Here is a 7,610-nt window from a genome sequence, read left to right on the forward strand (position 1 = left end):
GCAAATTCAGGCTATGGTCTCTGTTTACTTATCTTGCATTTCTCTGTTTCTCCAAGAAAAAAAGGCAAAAGGCCCCAGCCCCATTGCATTACCACCAAGGCCAGCTTGGATTTCTTTGTGTTGCCTTCACAGCCATGTATAAATTGCTAACTACATGTATATATGATAGATATTGACAATTAGACGCAAAAGAATAACTCGCATGCAGGCTGTAACATGGGTAAGAAGATGAATGTTGTGGTTCTGGTATCTATTTGTGCGTAGTCGTGTGTGATATGTAAGTAAACATAGTGTAATTTTGTTTGGTAGTAGATTATATGTTTTTAGAATTCAAATGATTTTGGAATGAGATTACATAACGTTGCAAGCAGAACCTACAAGACAATGTCATTTTTTACATAGCTGGTGGCAGAGGACTCACCTAATATAAACAAAATTACACAATAAGGTTTTTCATGTCCGTGTGCTTGCTATATATTTTTAGTTGTACATTAGTTCCTTGCAAGCCTTTTTGTTCAGCTAGACAAAAATATAACTAACTACAGTATGAGATTCACCCAACTAAGGAACACATTTATGTCTTGCGTTTCAAATACTTCAAGTTTGATCTGAAGCAAGAATAGTTAATTGCAATGGGCCAAATGCGATTCGAATGATGGAACCGAAAACATGGTTCATCAAAGATTAGGTTTTCGTTGAAAACCCCTAAAATAATTTTTGTGAAGAAGTATCAAGGGATAAAAAGAGTGGAATTAGGAAAGCATGAAAAATGTATGAGAACTAATGGTTTTCGTTACGGGAGATATACCATGATGCCTTTGATCTTTCATCATCACACATCAAATCTTTGCCAACAACTTAATGACAAATAGGAAAACTGTGTAATATAGTTTTATCACGTTTTCTCAATATGTAATTGTTGACTATTCATTCACAATGACATTAGTGTAGCCAAAAAATATAAAATAACACTCACAGAAAAATAACATAACAACATAATATATACAAAATCTAGCCGCGCAAATGCGCGGGAGAACCTGCTAGTTACACTAGAAAACAAGATCACTTCAATGCAAATGTTATGAAACAATTGAAATACAACTTTAATATGATTTCTCGCTTGAGTGACTTGTTATTTAGAATCTCAAATGATGTTAGAGGTGTGGGGAAGCATGCTGCTATGGTTCAAACTCAGTTAGAAGAAGTTGCTAAATCTCAAAGAGAGTTGCTAGATGAAATGAATAATAATATCAATGATCATGTTGTTAGAGTAATGACTAGAGGAGGCAGAATGACTCAGAAACCACTTTATCCTGAGGGCCACCCAAAAAGAATTAAACAAGACTCTCAAAGAGTTAACACCGATGCACGTAGTCCTTAAAGAAAAAGAAGAAGAGAAATGACAGGACTTCGCATGCCTCTAGTGAACCCGAAGTAGAAAAACCTCCTGATAATGATAATGAAGTTTCTATCTCTGATGCTGAAACACAATCTGGTAGTGAACACTCACCTTTTGATAATGAAAAAGATAATGATGAGGTTCATGAAGACACTCAAACAAATAATAAGGAACAAGACAACGATGTCGAGATAGAACCAGCGGTTGACCTTGATAACCCACAACCCAAGAATAAAAGATATGATAAAAGAGACTTTGTTGCTAGAAAACACGGTAAAGAAAGAGAACCGTGGGTTCAAAAACCTGTGCCTTTTCCACCCAAGTCAACTAAAAATAAAGATGATGAAAAATTTGAACGCTTTGCTGAAATGTTGAGACAATATTTTTGCGTACTCACTTGACTGATATCTTGAAAATGCCTCCTTATGCAAAGTACATGAAAGACATCATCACCAATAAGAGAAAAATATCGGAAGCTGAAATCTCCACCATGCTTGCTAATTATACTTTTAAAGATGGATTACCTAAAAAACTTGGAGATCCGGGAATACCAACTATACCTTACTCCATCAAAAGAAATTATGTGAAAACTGCTTTATGTGATTTGGGAACTGGTGTTAGTGTTATGCCTTTCTTTTTATATAAAAGACTTGATTTGAATAAACTCATACCTACTGAAATATCTTTGCAAATGGCTGATAAATCAACTGCCATACCTATCGGTATTTGTGAGGATGTGCCCGTTGTTGTTGCTAATGTTAGTATTTTGACTGACTTTGTTATATTTGAGATGCCCAAGGACGACAACATGTCGACTATCCTTGTTAGACCCTTCTTGAATACTGCAGGGGCTGTTATTGATTGCAATAATAAAAGCAATGTCACTTTCCATATCAATGGTAATGAGCATACGGTGCACTTTTCGTAGAAACAATTCGAAGTGAATGGTATTAATGTTATTGAAAAATCTCTGACAATCACTATTGGAAGTTTTCAACTACCTCTACCTACTGTCAAAAAGAAATTTGAAATGCTTATTGTTGGGGGCATTCATATCCTCGTTGAGGTAACTTAGTGATTTACGAAAATTCTTTAATTTCATGCTAATCGAAAGTGGTCGTTAATAAGACTTGATGAACCTTATTAATGGATCATTTATTAGAGGTATGAAGTTGATGAACTCAGTGAGCACTACCTTCTATCCCTACCTTTTATTTTCTAATTTTATTAGTTAAATAGAATAAAGTGTCATATTTTGTCTGTTTTCTGAATTTTCCATACAATAAAAAATGACACAAAAATAAAAGTTCTCAGAATGCTCTAAAACTTTAATATGATTTTTTTCTGAATATTTAAGAATTTTTGGTGCAAATAATACCAGAGGGAGGTGCACCAGGTGGGCACAACCCACCTGGGCGCGCCAGGACCCCCCGGCGCGCCCTAGTGGGTTGTGGTCCCCACGTGGCCCCGCCACTTATCTCTTTATACCACTTCATCACCTACCTCCAGAAAAAAATCACCATTGCTCTCTCTCTCTCTCTCATGTTCTTGCTCTCAAACCCGCGGATTTCGATCTCTTTGCTCGAAGCTCCGTTTCCGAAACTGTTTCGGGGATTTGTTGCTTGGTATGTAACTCCTCCGTTTGTCCAATTAGTTTTTTGCTCTAGTGGTTTATATTTTGAATAATTAGCTACTCTTAGTGGTGATGTAGATGAGCTTGCATGTCGAATTCTTAGAGACTTAAGTAGTTTGAATGCTTGCTATGGCTTCTATGCATCCCTATGAGTAGTTGCTACCAATATTGTAAAGTTTTGTTGATAAAATTTTGTCACCCAAAATTTTTCAGAAAATTGTACGCAAATATGATGAACCTTTTTGGAAGGAGTTCTTCGAGGAGGAGTTCATTGGGGGCATCCTCTAGTGACAGGTCCGTTCGTTGGTCTTATGTTGAACCAAGTGAAAGTTCCATACGAGATGCTTATGGCCATGCGATGATTATATGGTGAGTGTGGGCATTCAGGAGGAATTTGAGCAATATGTTCACAATGCTGATCTCGGTCCCTACATTTCAGATAGGTGCAATCAACACCACACTCTCACTGAATCATTTGTCAAAGTATTTAAATTCCATCCCCGTGAGTCTAGGGTGTCATTTAAACTGTATGAAAATCCATTTACCATATCATTAGCGAGATTTGCTGAACATTGCAAATCCCATTCTGGGGTTCGCTAGACAAACCACCAAGGTCTGAGTTTCAAGCGTTCTTCGCTAGTCTTTGCTACGGTGAGACTAGGGGAGTGACACAAGGTAAAATAAAGAGCATTCATTTTCCCGCAATTTAGTATTTTGCATTATTCAATGGAAAATATACTGTAGGCAAACAAGATTGTAGTACACTTGTGCTCCAGACTTGAGCCTCATACGCACCGCTCTCACCGGTGATCGAAGTTATATTCTTGTAGCGATTGTTGCACGAAGGTTCCAACACAACGCTAATAGTGGTTATTTTATGGTGAAATTTATGCCACACGCTTAGCAAGAGAGCTGGGTGTTGCACCTTTGCCCTATGACCCTATTTTACAAACGCAATATTTAGACCTTGATGCTATGAAACGTCATAAGATCCTTAAAGGTGAACCCCATAATTTCACCTATAAACTGTTGTTTAATCAAGATTTTGTTGTGCACACATATTTGCGTGTGCCTGCTCTATTTGATTATCACAGCAGGGGAAGATATTTTGTTATTGAGAGCGATGCCCGAGCTCACCACGCGGAAGTTGTGGCTGCATGGCAGGCTGAGGCATCCGCACCGAGAGCCTCTATGAGCTACCATCCCGACTTCTATGCAGGCTACTAGTTGATTACCAAGTTAGGCCAAAAGCCTAAGCTTGGGGGAGTACATATTTTCATCGACATTACATTCATTTTCACACATTCCAGTTGTCGGTGTTCACACTTTTTCATTGTATTATACATGTTAAATTTATTTTCTCGCTTTCTTTTTGTGTGTTTGAAAAACTTTGAGAAAATACAAAAATATTTACTGCTTCTTTTTTATTTTTCTTTATAGAGTAGTTAGCTGTAGCACTAAAAAGAAAACCCAAAAAGATCAGTCCAGGGGCTACTGACGGTGTCATAGGCTAAGGGGTGCTAACCACGTCGGCCTGCCAGTCATGGGCGGAGCCGAGGACCCCATATAACCAAAGAATTGGCCATGCTTACTATGACCCTCGATGTACTTAAGACAGAATCCTCCAAAGACTTGGTGCACACTTCTATACTTGTTCAAATTATCAGCAAGCTTATTCCTAGATGTAACCGACCTACATGTAACCCTAGGTACCCTCGGTGACTATAAGCCGAGGGGTTTTAGCCCGTAGGGTTAAGCTAAGTTAAGTTAGATTCATTCATACAATCTCAAGGTAGAACATCATGTACTTTCTACTTCATCACAATCAATACAACAGAAGTAGGACGTAGAGTTTTACCTCTTCAAGAGGGCTCGAACCCGGGTAAATATCGTGTCCCTCGTTCATCCTGTTACCATCTAGCCAAGATCACCAGCTCGGGACCCCCTGCCCAAGATTCGCCGGATTTAACTCTGATAGGGGTGGGCTGGGGCTCGTCGGAGCACGGCCTGAGGCGGTGGTCAATGCGGGGTGGGGAGCGCTGCGGAGTCACGAGAGCAGGGCTCATGAGCAAATCTGGTCAACCAGATTTAAGCTACCCAGAGTGTAGAAATGAGTCATCAATATATCTATATATTTGATATTGCAGATAGAAATAGTTTTCTCTATTAATTTGGTCAAAGTTTGACATTCAATAAAAATATATACACACTACATAGTACATTAAAGAAATGAGAGTTTCGCGGACCAACATGTGGTTGGATGGTTAGGAGGACAGTGGTATCCCCAGCCCATCAGGATTGAAGTCCTAGACCCCGCTCGACGCTCTCGTCGTCGCTGTAGCTGCCCTCCTCGTCGCCCTCGCTTGAAGAGGAATCCTCACCATCAGAGGAGCTCTCCATGCAACACTTCAAGCGAGTTCCGTGATCTCCAAAGACCTTGACGGAAAGCAGGCTGCCCTCCGTTAACTTGAAGTAGAGGACAAGCCCCGCCGTCAAGCTGTGGATGCGAGAGAACGTTTTCCATCCGCGGTGGAGGTACATGACGTGAGAAGCGGGGAAGTCAACGTTGACCCGCGTGCCGCCGTTCCCGCAGCCCTTCATGTGCAACCAGAGGGTCTGGGGTGGATTGAGCTCCATCTCCCGAGCAAATGCGGAAGGGAGACGGAGGCGGCGACGCGGTGACCGGCGCAGCCTGATGAAGAACTCGCCGGGCTGGTCCCCGACGTGGTGCTCCGTCGGGGGAGGCATCGCTGGCGGAGGCGAGGCCGATGCGCTGCCCCGTCCTCCTCTCCCCCGAGCGCCACGGCGACCTCGGCCTTGCCCCCTCCCCCTTCCCCTGGCCGGTTCTGCCGCCACGAGCTCTTGGGGAGGAGGAACGCGCTGGCAAGCAGCAAAACCTCGCCGCCGCCATCGAAGGGCCAGCGTTTCCTCTCGCCATGGCGGATGAAGAAAGAAGCAGAGGTGGAAGGAGGCGGATGATGGAAGAATGCAGAATGCCGCCCACCTCCCCTTCTTATAAAGGGGCGGAGTCGGGGCTCGGCCGCCCCACTCAATAAATCCAACCATCACGGGCGCAGGGAACCAGGACCAGCCCGCTGCCCCAATCAGCGACGGCCCGGTTCCCCGCCTCCACCTCCTGCCACCTGCATGCGGGACACATGGCGAACGAGCGGCATTAAAGGGATAGGCGAAGCAGCCGCACCCCACCCCGCGATCGTGGGGCGCGGGCGCCTTGAAGACCACGACCCGAGTCCATCCAAGTAAATGGGCCGTGCCTCTGCGCCTCCCTCCTTTTATGGGAAAGGCGCGAGCCACCTCTTTACCTCGATGTGACGCATGCCTGCAGAAACCGCCCCACGCATGACCGCCACGTCACGCAGGACCCTCCACCTGGCGCGTTCAGCGTGGGTTATGAGGAAGCGCAGTGGACGAGAAGTTACTACGGTAAAATCCGCCCCACCTGCCCGCGCACCGTTCTGGGCCTAGCCCAACAACGCGTTGCGCTTATGTGTGGCCCAGGCCCGGGGGCTCCTGTCGATGTACAAAAGTAGGGGCTCTCCTTTTGACCCCTTTACTTGTGCATAGGCAGTTAGAGCCACGTGCCGCGGCCACACTTAGCAGGGCAAAGGAGAGAAGCCGGAGTGGAGCCGAAGCACAAGACAACCGAGGCAACGCCAAGACAAGAAACGCGGGAGGGCAAGAGGGCGAGGTGGAATCCCTCGGCAAGGTCCTTGCCAAGGCAACTTGCCCAACGTCAGCAGAGCGAGCCACCCTTGAGCCCAACGGTTCCAAACATCGTCAACAACTGCATGGGACCAGGGCTCGGGAGGCACCTGTGAGGTGGTATGCAGATCTTCGTCAAGACCATAGACATATGAGTTCTAATGAGGACCAGAAGATGGCGACCCTCGGCAAGATCCCAGCCGAAGAAGTCCACGAGACCCCCGGCAAGACCCTTGCCGGGGATGACGGCAACGCCACGGCAAGACCCTTGCCGGGCTCCCGGCGAGACCCTTGCCGAGGGCATCAGCAGGACCACTGCCAGGCCCACACCAGCCAAGGCTCCACCGCCGTTCACATGCAGCTGCCAACCCAATGAACTGGGCAGGCACCTGCGTGGCAACATGAAGCTTCCAGGCCAAATCAGCAAGCACTTGTGTGGCAGCATGTCGGTCTTCATGAAGGCCCTACCACCGCGCCACCTCAGATGCTTTCCTGCCTACATGGCGCTACATGTGCCGCTAGCCTGGGCACGTGTCGAGGCGAGGCGGAGCGGCGACGGACGGGACGAGCCTCGTTCCCGTCCCCGATAAAGCTAATGGACACCTACGCAGCGCATTTAATGCGCTTTGTCCCATAATGCAGTGCGATAAGCTCATGCACGGTAGGCCTTTCCACCTCCTGTATGCCACTGGGGCGACCCCTTTCTTCTATAATAGGAGGCCCGAGGTGACCAGGAGAGGGATTCAGCTTTTTGGAACAACGCATCCACGGTAGCTAGTTCAGGAAGCTTAAGAACACTCAATACATCCTCCAAAGCAGGACTAGGGTTTTACGCATCCTCGCAGCCCGAACCTG

This window comes from Triticum urartu, chromosome 6 (assembly GCF_003073215.2).
Source record: "Triticum urartu cultivar G1812 chromosome 6, Tu2.1, whole genome shotgun sequence".
Taxonomy (NCBI): domain Eukaryota; kingdom Viridiplantae; phylum Streptophyta; class Magnoliopsida; order Poales; family Poaceae; genus Triticum; species Triticum urartu.